Source organism: Hordeum vulgare, chromosome 1H (assembly GCF_904849725.1).
Source record: "Hordeum vulgare subsp. vulgare chromosome 1H, MorexV3_pseudomolecules_assembly, whole genome shotgun sequence".
NCBI classification, from domain to species: domain Eukaryota; kingdom Viridiplantae; phylum Streptophyta; class Magnoliopsida; order Poales; family Poaceae; genus Hordeum; species Hordeum vulgare.
Window position 1 is genome coordinate 3,829,349 of NC_058518.1, and position 22,372 is coordinate 3,851,720.

The window sequence follows — 22,372 nt, forward strand, 5'->3', positions numbered from 1 at the left end:
AGGCTTGAGGTTGAGGAGAGCAGACTTGGTTAAGTACTCTTTGCTGTCTGGGTCGTCTTCTGTTCCTGGCTACACAATTGAGAGAATATCTTCCTCTTTCCTGCGTCGTGTATATACCAATGAAGTCATAATCAGTATCCCAACCACACTATTAATTGGTATATGCAGTCAGAGTCACAGTCAGAGTCAGACACTATTAACTGGGATAGTCCATGCCATGCTCTTGTGGATTTAGTGTGATTGCAGACTTGGTTCAGCCTCTGGAAAATCTAGTCCACAGTGTGGAAAATCTCTGGGAACATTGATGGTACAGAAGACTCCAAGTCTTGGCAGCTGTCACAGTGTGGAAAATCTAGTCCATAGTGTGGAAAACTCTGGAAACATTGATGGTACAGAAGACTCCAAGTCTTGGCAGCTGTCACAGTGTGGAAAATCTCTGGAAACATTGATGATACAGAAGACTCCAAGTCTTGGGTCGTCTTCTAGTCCTAGCTACACAATCGAGAGAAATTCTTCCCCCTTAGCACTCTTAGCAAGTCCCTAGTGCATCTGTGAGAAAGCTTTCATGGGGAACCCCGGTGCATTTCATCATTCCATTACCCTGCAATCCTTAACTATCTTTTCCCTCGTTGCAGTTCTTGCAGCAGATCATGTCCAGGGACGAGACGATGGCTGCACACCTTTCTCCTGTGGGCATCTGCAAGACATACGACCTCCCTTCCGTCGGCGAGGTGATCCTCTTGAATGTGGTGTTGAAGCATACGAGCTGGGTTGCACCAGTAGCAAGGCTACAATTCACATCAACAAAGGAACATACTATGTGACTGCCATCAACTACACCAGTTCCTACTTCTGGGTCATGGATCCTAACTTCGATACCATCAGCAGCTGCCCTCTTCCATTGTGGAATCACCTTCCTTACTTTCGATACTTTCATTACTTTGAATACTCTTATACCTTGGGCGGAATTGATTCAGTTTCACCACCTGGCTTTCGTTATTTGGTCACTCAAAGCTACTACAGCGCATGTTTTGCTAATTGTTCACGAGCAGTAGCGAAGAATAGTGCATACAAGCCCGTTGCTTGCCTGAGTGCCAAAAATTCACATGTTTATGTCTGGGTGTCTTATTACGGGTGTATGGTTGAAGATCTTGAGCCTTATTGTGGATACCTGGCCAATATTCCATTTGGTAACGAGTATTATTCTGATTGGCTACAGCTACAGAATGCAAGTTATGCAGATATCATACAAGTCATAAGTAAGGGGTTTACTGTCCAATTTCCTGTGGACACCACGGGGCCTTCTGCTTCTATGAAGTTAAGAAAAAACATCAATTTATGCCTCAACAATTCAATCAGGTGATCACCCTGTGGTTCAGTTTCCTCCCTAATTTAGTTTCTCTACTCTCTACTTTTATCAAGAATTAATGTCGGGCTGTTAAGCCCATAGAGCACATACACACTCGTCATTAATTCATCTTGTACTTATACACACTTAATGCTAATTGGTAGCTGTTAGGAAGTATTAGTATTAGTCTAGGAGTCCTTATTAGTCTATATTTACTTTCCTTATTAGGCATTTAATACAGACAAGTTGCTTTCCTAACATGGTATTAGAGCTTAGCTTATTTTTTTCGGGCGCCGCAACTCGCCCTCCCGATCCAATCTCGCGCGTCGCCGCTGCTTTTCTTGCGTGGTCGTCGCTGCTTTCTCAGGTTTGCAGCCATCTGGTCAACCGCTACAGCCCGGTCGCCGTCGCCTCCAGCCGCCGCCGCCTCCAGCCGCCGCCGCCTCATCCCGCTTGATCTCGCGCTGCCTCGTCTCCCGTCGCTGGTCCAGGACCCGCCGCTGCAGGTCGCGCCGGTCTCCTGCCTCGGATCCAGCCGCCGCCGCCTCCTCATCAGATCCGGTCGCGCCGCCTCACGCCTTGGATCCTGTCGCCGCCCCAGTCCGCCCAGATCGAGACGGCCCAAGATCGGGGATGCTTTTCTTGCTGGCTGCTGCTGTTGTTCCGGCTACTGCTTCCCCTGGCTCTCCTGCCGGCTTCCGTCATCTGGCGCGCATGGCTTCCGCAGCTCCGCCATCCCGCTTGCGGCTCCTGTCAACGCCCGCAGGATCCCATCCGCCTACAAGAGCTGAAACCGCCGTCCAATTAGATCTCTCGTGCCCTGCAGATCAACGCTCCTGCCGGCTGATTGATCCAATGCTTCCGCCCGTCCGTTCCATCTGCGTGCTGCTGCTAATTTCATGCTCTATTCCCGCTGCCCTTTGCTGCACTGCTCAACTGCTGCGTTCCTGCTAGCCTGCTTGCTAGTTGCTGCGTTCGCTCATGCATGCTAGCTGCTGCCTTTCTGTCACGTACGTGGCTGGGGGCGTGCTAGCTTTTGCTCCGTTCCCATTTTGATTTCAACAACAATAATTAAAAAAAAGTACAATGTCTTCTGCATACACGATGGATTTTGCATCTTTGTGTCGTGTATGCTTGCTAGCTTTTAGCTTCCTTGTTTTCCGCTGCGTCCACCAAATCCGTTGATATTTTGTGTTTTCTCATGCATGAGAGTCCACCATACCGTAGTCCGTCAGCCTTTCTCCGGTCCTGATCCTTTTTATACAACTTTTTGTGGCTTATTTGCCCTTGTTGTTTTTTATAGGATTTTCTGGACTTCTTTTGCATTGTCAATCTATGTTCATCGTGCCTTAACCACCGAGCTTCTTTCGCCGTCGGTTGTCGTGGACTATGATTTTCTGCACAATGTTTTATTCTCTTGATGTGCTATCTTCTTTTGATAACCCATCTTCTCTTGATACTTATCTTGTATCTTCAAGTGATGCGGTGTCTACCTCTGATGTGCCATCTCTTCGTTATCTCCTTCGGCGACTCACAAGTTTTGAAGACTCTTCATGCTACGACGACACTCCCAAGACGCGGATTTGGATTATCATTTTTTTAGTATTACACTTCTTCAAATGCAATGCTATTGCATACGCTTTGCATTTGAGGGGGGGAGTGTGTTAGGAAGTATTAGTATTAGTTTAGGAGTTCTTATTAGTCTATGTTTACTTTTTTTGCACCTCAAGTCATGTGTAATATATATATGCCCCTTGGGCCTTCAATACAGACAAATTACTTTTCTAACAGTAGCAAAGGTCTGTTAATCAATTGCACTATTCCATCCATGTCGGGCATAGGTCAGATTATGTCAAATTTTAAAACAACAGTCCAAATACAACGTATAGTTGAATTACATGGTAGCGAAATCGAACACTGTTGTTGTGCGCAAATGGGATTGAATTAGTTCACAAATGGAATTTACCCTATCTATAGAACCATGCTCCCTTCTAAATACATTTCTTTAAAATGGTATAATTTGCAGCTACTTCAAGGAGCAATCATCTGGTGCGGGCATTGTGAATTGGGCTCATGTTTTTTTCTGGAGTGAAGTGCACTTCTTAGAATGTGTGACTCAATTGTCCGACGATCACTACTTCACAACACAGTTTGTTTTGGTCGTTGTGACCATAGTATCTGCGATTGCTATTCCCAAGTTCTTGTTCGGTACGTGACAATTATATGCCTTTTACTTCCAAAATTGAATTTACATATTTTTAATCGTCATGGCCACAATCTAGGACATACACATATGACGACACGTTCATCTATCTTACATCTGTATGTGTCGCCTTGTTGGGCAGTACTATGTAGGTTCTTGTTGGCACCCCTGGCTGTATGGATATTCCTAGCCTACAAGTACTGGAAAACAAGGATCATAATTGATGCAGTTGAGAAGTTCCTCAGGATTCAACAAATAATTGGCCCTACGAGGTATGCCTACACAGACATCATTTCAGTCACAAGCCATTTCAGAGATAAATTGGGCCAAGGGGGCTACGGCTCCGTGTACAAGGGCGTGCTACTCCCAGGCGGTGTCCATGTTGCCGTGAAGATGCTGGAGGGCAACTCAAACTGCAATGGAGAAGATTTCATCAGCGAGGTCTCCACCATCGGCAGGATCCACCACGTCAACGTTGTGCGTCTCATGGGGTTCTGCTCGGAGGAAATGCGAAGGGCCTGAGTCTACGAGTACATGCCCAATGGTTCTCTGGACAAGTACATCTTCTCTGCTGAGAAGAGCTTCTCATGGGACAAGCTCAACGAGATCACTCTGGGCATTGCCAGGGGGATCAACTACTTACACCAAGGGTGCGACATGCAGATTCTACACTTTGACATCAAGCCGCACAACATCCTTCTCGACAGCAATTTCGTCCCAAAGGTCGCAGATTTCGGGCTTGCCAAGCTGTACCCGAGGGGCGACAGTTTCGTTCCTTTGAGCGCCATGCGGGGAACCGTTGGCTACATAGCCCCCGAGATGATATCCCGGAGCTTCGGCGTCATATCCAGCAAGTCCGACGTGTACAGCTTCGGGATGCTGCTGCTGGAGATGGCTGGCGGTAGAAGGAACGCTGATCCAAACATGGGGTCCTCAAGTCAGGCGTACTATCCGTCATGGGTGTACGACCAGCTGACTCGGGAAGAAGCGGGTGAGATATCTCCAGTTGTTGCCGACATGCACGAGCTGGAGAAGAAGCTGTGTGTTGTCGGATTATGGTGTATTCAGATGAGGTCTCGTGATCGGCCAACGATGAGCGAGGTCATTGAGATTCTGGAGGCTGGGGTTGATGACCTACAGATGCCTTCAAGGCCGTTTTTTTGTGACGAAGGACACATCCATGTGGAGGACTCTTACCATTTCACCTCCGAGCTGACGGCGGTCTCGGAGGAGGGATTGAGTGTGGTGTCAGAGGAAGACGATGTGTGAGGTATAGATACAATATGTGGTATTAACTTATTATGTATGTATGTATGTATGTGTATATGTATGTATCCTGGAGTGATGCACTTATCTGTAAAAGTTATTGTTGTAACAATACCAACCCAGTATAGATGCTTTGTACAAACTGCCTTGCTTGCTGTGCGGAGCAACTTCATCAAATAAGTATGAAATCTTACATCCATCTATTTGTTTGTTCATTACTCTTGATAAATTATGATGAAAAATATTACTTGAATAGTAAATTCTTGATACAAATAAGTCTATGAGAGGTGACAAAAGGCTGCCTTTTTCTTGTTGAGAAACATTTTCACAGAACATACAGTTAGTGGATGAAGATTGCCACTGAGAAGCTAGCTTGCATGCATTTTCTTTTCTTTTGCATATGAAAGACCCATAAAACCATTGGTCTCCAATTTCATCACAAATTCATTGAGATGCGGTTTTAGTTTACAGCAACATCATTCCAGGTTGCGTTTCCAGCTGCATAATTCGCATTGTTGAAGTTTCGCATATTCTAACCTTCAGGATTGTGCACGAAGACATAGATAGATAGTTTTTTCCCCCTCTTTGCCACTAAGAAATCGTCGCGGTCATGGAATTAAATAACACATTCAAGAACAGAGCCACATGCCACAGCTGATCTTCTAACACGTCGTCTTCGATCGTAGGCAGGAAAAATAATAATTCCAACTCTGATTTAATTGAACTCCCTGCCGTGTTGTATTGGATGCATAGACTTGGCGCAATCCAGTCCTGTCAAACGGTACTTGTGTGTGTGTGCGACAAGGGGTGCCGTCACAGTGTGGAAATTCTAGTAACAGTGACAGTTGCAATTTCTGAAGAATGGGTGGATACTGTGAGTTACCCAGTAGATGGGGCAGAAAAATCTTGTGGTCCTGTGATATGTTACCCTAAGACTGAAGCTACTAGCAAGCCGCAGCCCCTGTCACAAACTGCCTTCCTAGTCCTGCACTTGTTATTGCAGAAACAACAGAGTAATTTCAGTTAAATTCAACATATATGATTTTTTTTGTTTACTCTTATATACAAATTTCGGTCGATATACATGTCAGAACCACTCGTCTGGTTCCTCGGAAGGATGGATTCCCCCCCTGTGATGGGACAGATGAGAAAAAGAGCACCTCTATTCCTTATTGTAGAAACAAATATTTGTTTAGATAACTTTGTGTTCCTTTTCTCAGAAAAACAGATGAACTTTGCATTATTGGATGAACATTCAATCAACATTACTTGGAAGCTAACTTACATACATTCCATTTCCAGTGCAACAAATAAGACCCCCCAAGAAATAACATTCAATCGCAAATTCATTGACGGAGGTCTTTAATTTACAACAACATAAATCAAGATTGGGTTTCCAGAAGCATATGACCATGCTCTCATGATAATAATTCAACATATTTCCAAGTCTTATTTGATGGAACCCCATGCCGTGTTCTAGTGACTGCATAGTCGACTCTTGTCCTGTCAAATGTCACTCGTGTGGAAATTTCAATAACACTGACATTGCCATGTCTCGAACTGGAAGATGTGTGGACACTGTCAGTTACCCAATAGATGGGGCAGAAGAGTCTTGTGTTCCAACACCAGGAATATAATGCTGATATGGTCCTGAAGCTGATATCCTTGCTGTCCACTGCTTTGTACCGCAACACGCAAGTGGTAGCCCCTGTCACAATCTGCCTTCCTAGCAGTGCACATCTTATATCTTCTATCTTATCTTATATGTTATATTTACTAATTGGATGCATCATACGAGCCTCCATGTTAATCCACATTATCAAGACTAATTAAGCTGTCGGATCTGGAATTTACGGTTAGGACTAAATAAGGAAAGAACTTTGATAGGATCTTACACAAAATTGTACGTACAAAAGAAACGTTAACGTGCAGAGTCCCGAAGAAAAAAGAAGGCAAAAAGATGTTACAACAAATACGTTCAGGCTAAAAGAAACCACGGACATGAAAAGTTCTGAATAATTAAAAAAGCAATAGGAAACGATTGCGACGTGGACTTGCTGTTCAAATACTATACATCTGGATATCAGCCGGAATTAAATATAGTTTTCTATAGGTTGTACCTAGCCATAACGACCAATTAAGTTTTCATCTTTGTGTGCACATGAAAATCCCAAAGGTCAGGCGATGATGCGCATGCATGTACAAGTTCTTTGGCCAGGTGAACTATCATGCTGGCGTTCTATGCACCTATCTGCACGAACACAGACAGAGACATGGCAGACATGGCTGTTGTTTGAGGTAAGTTATACTCCCTTCGTCTCAAATTTTTTGTCTTAAATTTATGTAGATATGAATGTATCTAGTCATATTTTAGTATTTAGATACATCCATTTTTAGATAAACCTAAGACAAACCAGAGACTGCGTAATCCCTCTTCCTCCGGTTGGCATCCTGCAGCTGGGCTTCGATTTCTTGGAGCTTTGCTGCCAGACGCGGCCAGGTCTTGATATGCTTCATCCTCTTCTTCATCTTGCCAGCGAACCCTCCATGCTTGGAGTCCTCCAGCTTATCTCGCCGACAAAGATGGATGTGGCCTCGTCGGTGTCCTTGAACCGCTCTGCCTCCCGCAGGTACGCTTGCATGCTCTCCAGCTCCGCCTTGGACCGACGGATCTTGCCGAAGAGACCCCTCAAGGCCGCAGCTTCCTTGCACAACAGTGCTCCACCATAGTCCATAGGTGGCCGCCTCTTTTGCGAGCGCTGCCCCGAGCGTCATCACCAGCTGCCCGACAACAGCCTCTGCCATGGTTTTCGAGGTTTTCTTATTTTCCAGATGATGGTTGCTGAAGGCAACTCCAACCAAGTGACCAAATCTCACTCACCAAATTCTCATTCTAGTACCAACATCCCCTTATTTCTTTGTGCAGTCCAACCCAATTAACAGATCTCACACACCTACATTTTATTTTATTGATTCCATAGAACCATCAAACATCCCTCTGTCTCTGTCCATATAGGTCGATGGCTCATTTGGCTGTGACGAAGAACCTGTAAAATAAGTAGAAACAAGAGCATCAGGGACAATAACATGAGCACCGAAACAAGTAGAGCAGCAGTGCAGCATCGATCTATCCTCATTATCTATCTCTCCCACTCTGCAGCAGCATCAAGCAGCAGTCTAGTCTAGTCTCAGCCAAAATTCACGTCACCCTCTCTGCTCTCTCACCCTCATGACAAGACAAGCACACACATCACCTGGAAAAAGGGGAGAACCAACCTGTACAGTAGATCCTTCCGGCAGCGACGACGCGCCTGGTTTGATTTGCACGCGACACAAAGCAGAGACCAAGTTAATTAAGCAGGTTGGTCCTGCTTGCTCAATCTCCCAGGTACTGAAAATTCATGTGCCTGAAAAACAACCGCACATATCATAACTCCAAGATGATATATCCTGACCTGGACGTTGCATAAGAAAAAGGAAATGTAACCACCTTTTTTTTTCTTAGCTTATGAGAGAAGACAGTTATAGTAGTAGCATTCAGGTTTCATCAGTGTGGAGTCAAACAAAACAGTCACAAGCACATGACGACCCTACATCATATTTCCATCATTTTCTAAAGTAGTGATCTAAACACTCTTATAATTTTTTTACAGAGGGAGTATATCACAACATTTTCCAAGAAAAAAATTAGCATATCACGACATAAACCTTTGAGTAAAAGCGACTGAAATGAAACATCCAAGCCTGCAGGAACCAAGCACAGGTGGAAAGCTTCAGGTTGCAGTTTGAAATCCATCCATCCGGTGGAAAGCATCAGGTTGCAGCTTGAAATCCATCCATCCGGTGGAAAGCATCAGGTTGCAGCTTGAAATCCATCCATCCGGTGGAAAGCATCAGGTTGCAGCTTGAAATCCATCCATCCGGTGGAAAGCATCATGTTGCAGCTCTAAGGGAGTAAAAGAATGGATTGGAACTAGAGTCTAGACTAACCATCGGCGTCGCCGTCTTCCTGGATTCGCTGATCTGCAAGCTGCTTGTGCTCTGCTTCTCACCGGCGGCGGGTGGTGGCTGGATCGACCCAGGATGAGGAGGAGAAAGGCGCTTCAATAATAGAGCTGGGAGTGAGTGAGAGCTCTCAATAATTGAGAGAGAGAGAGAGGGCGTGTTCTGCTGCTGCCTCCTCTGCTCTGCATTCTGTTCACATGTGATGTGGAGCCTCCAGTCCTCCTTCCAGCCAATTTTTTCCTCCACACATAAGTTTGTCCAGAGATTATTGATCCATTAATAATTAGCCTAAACCAAGCCGAGATTGTCACCCACTGGGAATGAAAGACTATGGAGTTGTACACTGATTAAGGAGGAAGTTCAAGAGACAGATGTTATGTTATATGTACACAAACCAATTAACCAATTAGAAGAGACAATGGTGATTATCTATTACTACTACCTTGTCAAACTCTCCAAGAGAAGTACTAGCACTCTACTCCCCTCAGCAATTCAGCAATACATCTACATCCTGGACAGATATTTCACCTGTGAGGCCCTGTTCAAATCATGACTGCCCTCTCTCTCTCTCTCTCTGCATCACCACAATTACTACTCATCAACTACTCACTGCAGGGCATTCAATGCCATGTGATCCACACAAGCAGAGGGACCTGCAAAATGTGCCCCCAACATGAGACCTACTTACTAGATTAATCACTAGGCGATGCAGATTGCAGATCAAGAAGGAAACCCTACAACATTTTTGAAGACAATTATTTATAGTGGTAAGTAACAACCAGGGTCTTTCGCTCATGTGTAAATATATTGCACAACGAACCAAATTCAGATTTTTTTGCTTAAGAACTAGTTCAGAGTGCCTTTGGCTAGAATGTGTAGACGCTCAAGAAGTAACTACTCCCTGTGTTCCTAAATATTTGTTGTTGGGGAAAAATACAACAAATATTATGGTACAGAGGGAGTAGTTGGGTTTGGGTATTAATATCCTGCCTGCCTGCTGGTGGTGGGTAGGAGCATAACAGTGAAGAGCATCCCCTAGTTGAAACCCAGAAAATAATCACCTCAATTAAGATGCAGTTTTACTCGGCTGAACTCAACTCAAGCCTGAAGGTACAACACGGAGAGAAGTGGACTCCCTGCGTTGGGCCGGACTGAGATTGATGCGCGAGATTGGGTGGGTGAGTGGACAGCGCACGCCATGCCGCCAAGGAGATGCAAGGATCCTCCGTTTGGATGCCTGGGACAACAGATGGGTGTTGCGAATCCCCATGGAACGCCGGCGGGCGGCGGCGCCGTCGCCGTGCTCGGAGGAGAGGGGGATTGGGGGGCAGGCTGACTGAGAGTGGCGTCAATGCCCGTGGGTGTCGTTTCCCTCTTTGAAAATGTCGCTCAGGTATGATGATATCTCTTCTTCTCGCAGAAACACATTACATTCACAAATGTTCGTATACATGCGCATATTCATCCCTATGAACGAATACACGCTTCAACATTTTTCAACGTACACCAACATTGTTGTAAATTGCATTTAAAAAAACATGAACCTTTATTATTTTTTCTATTTTTTATATGTGTAAATATTTTTTATGACAGAAAATATTCTTACTTATTTTAGTAGCTTTGATTATAATTTTTTAAACAGAATTCTAAATAATAAATAAATAAATAATGTATCAATTTGAATGGGCCGCACTTACCTTACCTATTTAAGTCATGTGTGGTCGATTGTTTGCTTCCAATCACTATAAGTGGAGGGAGCTCCTATTGCACGCGGGGAACACAACCGGCGCCTACAGCCGCGTCTAGATGGGCTGGCCGAAGAACATGCGCGGCCACGGATGAAAATCAATTGTGTAATCTATACTACTATTAAACAATCGAACAAGAATTACACTACAGACACCCCATCAAACGCCCCACCAAAAAAATAACCAATCAACACCCCACGATTAATCCCACAGATCTTAATCTAACAGCCCTCGTTAATCCACCGTCTGCTGGGTGTACTTAGCAATTACAATTGGCTGAACATACTCCACCAACGAAACTTCCAATCACGCAAGAAAAAAAAAGAGGAGAACATGCCCAGCAACGTCCCCTGTAATCACACGACCATCCAGCCATTAGGATCATGGGCGACGTTGACATTGGAGATTGGCATGCCCCTCCCCCTCCTCTTCCCCGCCGCCCCCCCCCCTTCCCGTCCTCCGCGCGGAGTCCTGACCCGAGGCGGCGCGATGACGGCGACGGCCGGGGCGGTCGCGGAGATCGTGCGGGAGATCGCGGCCGTGGGCGCCGCCGCGGAGCCGCTGCGGGCCGACTGCCTCCGCCTCGCGCGCAAGGTGTCCCTGCTCACGCACCTCGTCGCCGAGGTCGCCGAGGCGGCAGGGGAGGACGACGCGGCCGAGCCCGAGGCGACGGCCTATGTGGCCGACCTGCTCCGGGCGCCGCTGCGGGTCGAGATGGGCACTCGCCGCCCCCTTGTCCTCCAGATGGTCCACGACCCCACCGCCCTCGATCCCCGCTGCCGCTTCCAGGTGCGTGACGCGCTTCACCTCTTCTAGGGTTTCCCCCCCCCCTTCGTTCCCCTCACAGATCGAGTCTGGTGCTCCTGGTAAACGCGTGCGAGCGGCTGATTAGCGTGGGTATTGCGAACATATTACTTGCCCATGCTGGAAGAGGTGGAAACAGTGGGATGACTGAGGCAGTTGCTGAGATAGCACGCGCGGCTGCACGATCATGGCTTGCTCCTCTTACTGAAACTGCATGTGATCGGCTTGCATTTGTCCTGCAAAGCTTATTTGACCTTGCAATGGAGCGCAGCCACTCTGATGATTCAAGATGTAAGACTTGGCATTTTTATTTTGCTGGGGTTCATCTTGCTTCTAGCCTTATTTAGTAGTCCAATTATTATTGTGTAGTACTTTTTCTATCGCAGGCTAGGATGACTTGGCTGCCGCGCGTGCTTGAATCAATTCCCTTTGAATCAATTCTTCTGTTGTTTGTTTATATTCAGAATCAATTGTACAGTATTATTGTTGATACAATTTATTCCAGCAACTTTTTGTTAGTAGATGGGATAATAGTTTTATAGACTTCATGTGATTTCTTCCATGGTTTGTCCTGAATAATTTGCCAACACGATGCAGGTTTATGTGATTAGCACCTGCTGGCAAAATCAAGTGCCACACAAAGTGCTGAACTATTTTCAAATAATTGAGATTTTGGCACCTAGGCTAATCATCAGTATGTGTTCAAGGATAAAGAAAGGTATGAGCCTGAGCTTCTTATATTTCCATATACGTTTGACATTTAAGTTTAACCAGTTAGAAGATTTTTCAAAATCATTTGTAATAGATTTATTTTCTTGTTATATCTGTAGGCAATATTTTCAAGTTGTTAGCCATGCAAAAGGGTAAGCTAGCTGATTGGTTGTGTGCAGTGGCGAATCTTGACAGAAAATAAAGGGAGGTCTCAATGTTAACAATGTGAAGAAAAAAACATTAACTATCAGTTTTTTAGTTTAGATAATGTTTTTTTATGATTAATACTAGCAATTTTTTGTTTTCTAATTTTTGGAGGGGCAGCTTAAGCCTGTTGAAGCACCCCCCCCTTGGATTCGCCACTGGTTGTGTGCAGTACTCTGGTTTTCAGGTTTCTTCTTACATGGATTCTTTGTTGTATTTCAATAAGGATCCAGATCAATGATTTTGCAATGAACACATGTGTGAGTATGACTTTGACCCAACCTGCATCAGCCTTGGTGTGCCACCGGCATCTCTGTAGCACGTGTCTGATAATGTGATGCTAACTTCGAATATTGTTTTTATTACAGGTGGTGGAAGGGGCCTTGAGATTTCCATGTTGGGGAAGAAGTGGTCTTTTGCTGCAGGGAAGGGAAGGGCACCAGGTGATTCGTTTTTCTCTATCAATTTGTGATTGATTTTATATATTTTTTGAGGAGTCGGTCACTTGTATGGAGAACTGGGTACATGCTGATCGGTAGGATGGAAAGAGATTGCACTGAGTATGCTCTATAGTTCATTGGCTACCATTGAGGAAGTGAGCTGAAGTGTTTAAAGTTTTTCTGAACCTTTTCCTAGAGTACAATCCTCTGGTGTCCTCAACAAACACTGCCAATTCACACTTCATCCTAGCTGGCACTGAATGTTTGCGCGCAAGAGTTAATCTACCATAGTACTTCAAAATCTATATTATTTGCTACTGGCCAAGCTAGAGTTGTGAAAGATAAATATGTTCATCAATCCATTTAATTGCAAATTACAAGTGTCTTCCTTATGATTTTAGGATTTGGTTGTATAAGCACTGAATATTTGTAAGCATAGCCTTGTTTTAGCATAGACATGTGAGGGACAATCAAAATGCTGCTGGAAAAGGAACAAAAGTATACTTGTATATATACTGCAATCTTGAGACACATGCCTATTTTACTTGGACTATCAAAGCAAAAGATTATTTGCGAACCCAATTAATGATACTCTTCTAGGTTTCAGATTACCAACCATCAGTGCCTTATTTTAAAGAGGATTATACAATCTTCATATTGGAGATGGCCAGTTACAGTTTCATCTAAACAATGGGGTTTGAAACTTTTGCAGGGCCTAGATTTGAGAATGCTGGAGTGTGTAGACATTCCCATACCATCATATTGGGGATCTGTAGTCCGGTCTTATATTTCTTACCCTGAGCATTATGTACTATCTCACATGTTCACTTAAATGGTACCATCTTATTTGTTGTCTGATTTTTGTTTGTTTATAATAATACAGGGAGAGATAAGGAAGTACTAATTTGTTATGGCTTTATTTATGCCGCTCTGGTGGTACACTCGCTTTGCCTATCCACTGAGAAAGGAGGATGGTGGATTCAAAATTTCATAATTTATTGCGTATCTGAGTTCTCAATTTTATGTAAATGTTGTATAGTATTTGTGTTGATGCGTTTGTTCTTATAGATGCATTCTCACACATATGATCCTTTATATTCACATTTATTGACACTTATTTTGATGTGTTATTATTTTCTCTCATTACTTTTGTGTTGCTTCCTAGACTTTCTTGAAGAACAAATATTAAATTCTGAATTCATTTGAGACCTTGCCATCTTTATAATGAATAATCTATAAGAGAGTGTTCATACCATGTGTCTCTTCACACTTACTTTGTGGGGTTTAGCCTGTTTTAGGTCAATGAAGTGGTTATGATATGTTTGAGAACACAATTTAAATCTGAAATTTTGATAACACAATTTTTAGAACTGTGGCATTACAAAATACGAGTAGTTGTTTCGATTGAGGATTAAAGTAGAGGCATTGCTAAAATTTTAATATAAAAAGCAATTTATAAATTATTCGGTTAGTCGTGCGTTGCACGTGCATGCTAACTACTCCCTCCGTTCCTAAATATAAGTCTTTTAAGCGATTTCACTAAGGGTCTACATACGGAGCAAAATGATTGAATATATACTCTAAAGTATGTCTATATACATCCGTATGTAGTCCACTAGTGAAATCTCTACAAAGACTTATATTTAGGAACGGAGGGAGGGAGTAGTTTGTAAAAGAGTTCATCAAACTACAAAAAGTTCAGTCAATTCTAAAAATTGTGCACTGATTTTAGAAAACGTTCATAATTTCAGAAAATAAGCTCATCGATTTTGGAAAAATCTTCATTCATTTTTAAAAATAGTTAATAATAAAAAAGTTCGGCGATTTTTAAAAAAGTTCATCGATCTTGGAAAAAAGATCCTCGATCCGAAAAAAGTTCATTGATGTTGGAAAAAAGATCAACGATCCAAAAAAAGTTCATCGATTTTTTGTTTTTAAATGTTCATCGATCTTGGAAAAAAGATCATCGATCCGAAAAAAGTTAATCGATGTTGGAAAAAAGATCAACGATCCAAAAAAAGTTCATCGATTCTTTGTTTTTAAATGTTCATCTTTGTTGGAAAAAAGATCATCGATCCGAAAAAAGTTCATCGATGTTGGAAAAAAGATCAACGATCCATAAAAAGTTCATCGATTTTTTGTTTTTAAATGTTCATCTTTGTTGGAAAAAAGATCATCGATCCGAAAAAAGTTCATCGATGTTGGAAAAAAGATCAACGATCCAAAAAAAGTTCATCGATTTTTTGTTTTTAAATGTTCATCTTTGTTGGAAAAAAGATCATCGATCCGAAAAAAGTTCATCGATGTTGGAAAAAAGATCAACGATCCAAAAAAAGTTCATCGATTTTTTGTTTTTAAATGTTCATCTTTGTTGGAAAAAAGATCATCGATCCGAAAAAAGTTCATCGATGTTGGAAAAAAGATCAACGATCCAAAAAAAGTTCATCGATTTTTTGTTTTTAAATGTTCATCTTTGTTGGAAAAAAGATCATCGATCCGTCAAAAGTTCATCGATGTTGGAAAAAAGATCAACGATCCAAAAAAAGTTCATCGATTTTTTGTTTTTAAATGTTCATCTTTGTTGGAAAAAAGATCATCGACCCGAAAAAAGTTCATCGATGTTGGAAAAAAGATCAACGATCCAAAAAAAGTTCATCGATTTTTTGTTTTTAAATGTTCATCTTTGTTGTGTGAGATATATAATGCATCGATAACTACTCTTGAAGATTGAAATGAAGGAAAGGCGAGTGGAATATGTCGAGATGCTATGTAAATATGTTTTCATTTTCACATGAAGTGAAAATCTAGAGTGATGACTCGAGAGGGTACGAAAATGGTGCTAAAGATGTATGATTCCTATATAAGAGGAGCTACATACTGCTGCAGAGACTAATCCCGAAGCATGAAATAAAGGAAAGGTTGTTGTAATATAACTTCTATCCTGTTTTAAAAATGTTTCAGTTTATAGGATATGGAAATTTACAGTAATGAATAAAAAGGTTATCTAAACGTGCTAAAATTGTATTATTTGTACAAATAAATTTTTGGAGGAGCTAGATACTGCTGCAGAGACAACTTTGACATCAACAAATGAAGCAGGACTGATAGCATATGTAAATTTTGATATTTAAGCAACTTTTCAGTTTCACACAAGAGAAAATATACCATGATGGATTGAAATGGCCCAAAACATATTACGAATTGTCTGATTTCTACATGTAATTTGTTGTTTGAAGTACATCATGCAACAAAAACTATCATGTAATATAGAATTGGTTGAAAGGCTACTGTTATCTGTCGACGATGTCATATAATATAATTTTCAGTTTTAGACGAACGGAAATCTAAATTGACTGATTAAGATGATGCGAAAATGATTCTAATGATGTATAATTCCTACATAAGGCTGAGCCACATACTGCTGCACAAAGTAGTGGCAAACTATGAAATGAAGAAAATGATGTTGTAATATGGCGACTACCCTATTTGAAAAATATTCCACTTCCCCGGGAAGAGAAAATCTATATGTAATGAAGAAAACGGTTACGAGAAAAGTGTTAAATGATATCATTTCATATATAAGTTGTTGGAGGAGCTACATCTTGCTGTAGAGACATATTCGGAAGCAAGAAATGAAACGTGATTACTAGCATATGTCGATTTGTCTATTTAAAAAAATATACTTTCAGATAAGATAAAATATACCATGTTGGACCGAAACAATACGAATAATATTACAAGTTGTCCGATTTTCACATGTAAGTCGTTGTGTGAGGTATATAATGCAACGGTAACTGCTCTTGAAGATTGAAATGATGGAAATGTGAGTTGAATATGTGGAGATGCTATACGAATATGTTTTCATTTTCACATGAAGTGAAAATCTAGAGTGATGAATAAAGAGGTTACGAAAATGGTGCTAAAGATGTATGATTCCTATATAAAAGGAGCCACATACTGCTGCAAAGACTAATCCCGAAGTATGAAATGAAGGAAAGGTTGTTGTAATATGACTTCTATCCTGTTTGAAAAATGTTTCAGTTTACACGGTAGGGAAATATACAGTAATGAATGAAAAGATTAAGAAAATGTGCTAAAATTATATCATTTGTACAAATAAGTGTTTGCAGGAGCTACATACTGCTGCAGAGACAACTTTGACAACAACAAATGAAGCAGGACTGATAGCATATGTCGATTTCACCATTTAAACAACTTTTCAGTTTCACATAAGATAAAAATATACCATGATGGTACGAAATTGTACAAAACATATTACAAGTTGTCCAATTTCCACATTTAATTCGTTGTGTGAGGTATAAAATGCATCGATAACTACTCTTGAAGATTGAAATGAAGGAAAGGCGAGTGGAATATGTCGAGATGCTATGTAAATATGTTTTCATTTTCACATGAAGTGAAAATCTAGAGTGTTGAATCGAGAGGGTACGAAAATGGTGATACAGATGTATGATTCCTATATAAGAGGAGCTACATACTGCTGCAGAGACTAATCCCGAAGCATGAAATAAAGGAAAGGTTGTTGTAATATGACTTCTATCCTGTTTTAAAAATGTTTCAGTTTATAGGATATGGAAATTTACAGTAATGAATAAAAAGGTTATCTAAACGTGCTAAAATTGTATCATTTGTACGAATAAATTTTTGGAGGAGCTACATACTGCTGCAGAGACAACTTTGACATCAACAAATGAAGCAGGACTGATAGCATATGTAAATTTTGCTATTTAAGCATCTTTTCAGTTTCACACAAGAGAAAATATAACATGATGGATTGAAATGGTACAAAACGTATTACGAATTGTCTGATTTCTACATGTAACTTGTTGTTTGAGGTACATCATGCAACAAAAACTATCATGTAATATAGAATAGATCGAAAGGCTACTTTTATCTGTCGACGATGCCATATAATATAATTTTCAGTTTTAGATGAACGGAAATCTAAATTGACTGATTAAGATGATGCGAAAATGATTCTAATGATGTATAATTCCTACATAAGGCTGAGCCACATACTGCTGCACAAAGTAGTGGCAAACTATGAAATGAAGAAAATGATGTTGTAATATGGTGACTACCCTATTTGAAAAATATTCCACTTCCCCGGGAAGAGAAAATCTATATGTAATGAAGAAAACAGTTACGAGAAAAGTGTTAAATGATATCATTTCATATATAAGTTGTTGGAGGAGCTACATCTTGCTGTAGAGACATATTCGGAAGCAAGAAATGAAGCGTGATTACTAGCATATGTCGATTTGTCTATTTAAAAAAATATATTTTCAGATAAGATAAAATATACCATGTTGGACCGAAACAATACGAATAATATTACAAGTTGTCCGATTTTCACATGTAAGTCGTTGTGTGAGGTATATAATGCAATGGTAACTGCTCTTGAAGATTGAAATGATGGAAATGTGAGTTGAATATGTGGAGATGCTATACAAATATGTTTTCATTTTCACATGAAGTGAAAATCTAGAGTGATGAATAAAGAGGTTACGAAAATGGTGCTAAAGATGTATGATTCCTATATAAAAGGAGCCACATACTGCTGCAAAGACTAATCCCGAAGTATGAAATGAAGGAAAGGTTGTTGTAATATGACTTATATCCTGTTTGAAAAATGTTTCAGTTTACACGGTAGAGAAATATACAGTAATGAATGAAAAGATTAAGAAAATGTGCTAAAATTATATCATTTGTACAAATAAGTTTTTGGAGGAGCTACATACTGCTGCAGAGACAACTTTGACAGCAACAAATGAAGCAGGACTGATAGCATATGTCGATTTCACCATTTAAGCAACTTTTCAGTTTCACATAAGAGAAAAATATACCATGATGGTACGAAATTGTACAGAACATATTACAAGTTGTCCGATTTTCACATTTAAGTCGTTGTGTGAGGTATATAATGCATCGATAACTACTCTTGAAGATTGAAATGAAGGAAAGGCAAGTGGAATATGTCGAGATGCTATATATGTAAATATGTTTTCATTTTCACATGAAGTGAAAATCTAGAGTGTTGAATCGAGAGGGTACGAAAATGGTGCTACAGATGTATGATTCCTATATAAGAGGAGCTACATACTGCTGCAGAGACTAGTCCCGAAGCATGAAATAAAGGAAAGGTTGTTGTAATATGACTTCTATCATGTTTTAAAAATGTTTCAGTTTATAGGATATGGAAATTTACAGTAATGAATAAAAAGGTTACAAAACATATTACGAATTGTCTGATTTCTACATGTAAGTTTTTGTTTGAGGTACATCATGCAACAAAAACTATCATATAATATAGAATTGGTCGAAAGGCTACTGTTATCTGTCGACGATGCCATATAATATAATTTTCAGGTTTAGACGAACGGAAATCAAAATTGACTGATTAAGATGATGCGAAAATGATTCTAATGATGTATAATTCGTACATAAGGCTGAGCCACATACTGCTGCACAAAGTAGTGGCAAACTATGAAATGAAGAAAATGATGTTGTAATATGGCGACTACCCTATTTGAAAAATATTCCACTTCCCCGGGAAGAGAATATCTATATGTAATGAAGAAAACGGTTACGAGAAAAGTGTTAAATGATATCATTTCATATATAAGTTGTTGGAGGAGCTACATCTTGCTGTAGAGACATATTCGGAAGCAAGAAATGAAGCGTGATTACTAGCATATGTCGATTTGTCTATTTAAAAAATATATTTTCAGATAAGATAAAATATACCATGTTGGACCGAAACAATACGAATAATATTACAAGTTGTCCGATTTTCACATGTAAGTCGTTGTGTGAGGTATATAATGCAACGGTAACTGCTCTTGAAGATTGAAATGATGGAAATGTGAGTTGAATATGTGGAGATGCTATACAAATATGTTTTCATTTTCACATGAAGTGAAAATCTAGAGTGATGAATAAATAGGTTACGAAAATGGTGCTAAAGATGTATGATTCCTATATAAAAGGAGCCACATACTGCTGCAAAGACTAATCCTGAAGTATGAAATGAAGGAAAGGTTGTTGTAATATGACTTCTATCCTGTTTGAAAAATGTTTCAGTTTACACGGTAGGGAAATATACAGTAATGAATGAAAAGATTAAGAAAATGTGCTAAAATTATATCATTTGTACAAATAAGTTTTTGGAGGAGCTACATACTGCTGCAGAGACAACTTTGACAGCAACAAATGAAGCCGGACTGATAGCATATGTTGATTTCACCATTTAAACAACTTTTCAGTTTCACATAAGAGAAAAATATACCATGATGGTACGAAATTGTACAAAACATATTACAAGTTGTCCGATTTCCACATTTAAGTCGTTGTGTGAGGTATATAATGCATTGATAACTACTCTCGAAGATTGAAATGAAGGAAAGGCGAGTGGAATATGTCGAGATGCTTTGTAAATATGTTTTCATTTTCACATGAAGTGAAAATCTAGAGTGTTGAATCGAGAGGGTACGAAAATGGTGTTACAGATGTATGGTTCCTATATAAGAGGAGCTACATACTGCTGCAGAGACTAATCCCGAAGGATGAAATAAAGGAAAGTTTGTTGTAATATGACTTCTATCCTTTTTTTAAAATGTTTCAGTTTATAGGATATGGAAATTTAGAGTAATGAATAAAAAGGTTATCTAAACGTGCTAAAATTGTATCATTTGTACAAATAAATTTTTGGAGGAGCTACATACTGCTGCAGAGACAACTTTGACATCAACAAATGAAGCAAGACTGATAGCATATGTAAATTTTTCTATTTAAGCAACTTTTCAATTTCACACAACAGAAAATATATCATGATGGATTGAAATGGTACAAAACATATTACGAATTGTCTGATTTCTACATTCAACTTGTTGTTTGAGGTACATCATGCAACAAAAACTATCATCTATTATAGAATTGGTCGAAAGGCTGCTGTTATCTGTCGACGATGCCATATAATATAATTTTCAGTTTTAGACGAACGGAAATCTAAATTGACTGATTAAGATGATGCGAAAATGATTCTAATGATGTATAATTCCTACATAAGGCTGAGCCACATACTGCTGCACAAAAGTAGTGGCAAAGTATGAAATGAAGAAAATGATGTTGTAGTATGGCGACTACCCTATTTGAAAAATATTCCACTTCCCCGGCAAGAGAAAATCTACATGTAATGAAGAAAACGGTTACGAGAAAAGTGTTAAATGATATCAGTTCATATATAAGTTGTTGGAGGAGCTACATCTTGCTGTAGAGACATATTCGGAAGCAAGAAATGAAGCGTGATTACTAGCATATGTCGATTTGTCTATTTAAAAAATATATTTTCAGATAAGATAAAATATACCATGTTGGACCGAAACAATACGAATAATATTACAAGTTGTCCGATTTTCACATGTAAGTCGTTGTGTGAGGTATATAATGCAACGGTAACTGCTCTTGAAGATTGAAATGATGGAAAGGTGAGTTGAATATGTGGAGACGCTATACAAATATGTTTTCATTTTCACATGAAGTGAAAATCTAGAGTGATGAATAAAGAGGTTACGAAAATGGTGCTAAAGATATATGATTCCTATATAAAAGGAGCCACATACTGCTGCAAAGACTAATCCCGAAGTATGAAATGAAGGAAAGGCCGTTGTAATATGACTTTTATCATGTTTGAAAAATGTTTCAGTTTACACGGTATGAAATATACAGTAATGAATGAAAAGATTAAGAAAATGTGCTAAAATTATATCATTTGTAAAAATAAGTTTTTGGAGGAGCTACATACTGCTGCAGAGACAACTTTGACAGCAACAAATGAAGCAGGATTGGTAGCATATGTCGATTTCACTATTTAAACAACTTTTCAGTTTCACATAAGAGAAAAATATACCATGATGGTACGAAATTGTACAAAACATATTACAAGTTGTCTGATTTCCACATTTAAGTCGTTGTGTGAGGTATATAATGCATCGATAACTACTCTTGAAGATTGAAATGAAGGAAAGGCGAGTGGAATATGTCGAGATGCTATGTAAATATGTTTTCATTTTCACATGAAGTGAAAATCTAGAGTGTTGAATCGAGAGGGTACGAAAATGGTGCTACAGATGTATGATTCCTATATAAGAGGAGCTACATACTGCTGCAGAGACTAGTCCCGAAGCATGAAATAAATGAAAGGTTGTTGTAATATGACTTCTATCATGTTTTAAAAATGTTTCAGTTTATAGGATATGGAAATTTACAGTAATGATTAAAAAGGTTACAAAACATATTACGAATTGTCTGATTTCTACATGTAAGTTTTTGTTTGAGGTACATCATGCAACAAAAAACTATCATGTAATATAGAATTGGTCGAAAGGCTACTGTTATCTGTCGACGATGCCATATAATATAATTTTCAGTTTTAGACGAACGGAAATCTAAATTGACTGATTAAGATGATGCGAAAATGATTCTAATGATGTATAATTCCTACATAAGGCTGAGCCACATACTGCTGCACAAAGTAGTGGCAAACTATGAAATGAAGAAAATAATGTTGTAATATGGCGACTACCCTATTTGAAAAACATTCCACTTCCCGGGAAGAGAAAAT

The 22,372-nt window shown here is 39.8% G+C and overlaps 1 long non-coding RNA gene and 1 pseudogene across 2 annotated transcripts; both read left to right on the forward strand.

Moving 5' to 3' along the window:
* The first annotated feature begins 565 nt into the window (after positions 1-565).
* LOC123424197 lies at positions 566-5,010 on the forward strand (annotated as a pseudogene). The gene is made up of 3 exons (XR_006621665.1): positions 566-1,359; positions 3,375-3,556; positions 3,694-5,010. The product of XR_006621665.1 is annotated as an LEAF RUST 10 DISEASE-RESISTANCE LOCUS RECEPTOR-LIKE PROTEIN KINASE-like 2.3 (transcript).
* Positions 5,011-12,440: 7,430 nt separating this feature from the next.
* Positions 12,441-13,496, forward strand: LOC123424354. The gene is made up of 3 exons (XR_006621670.1): positions 12,441-12,549; positions 12,658-12,732; positions 13,442-13,496. It is a non-coding gene; the product is annotated as an uncharacterized LOC123424354 (long non-coding RNA).
* The last annotated feature ends 8,876 nt before the right edge of the window (positions 13,497-22,372 follow it).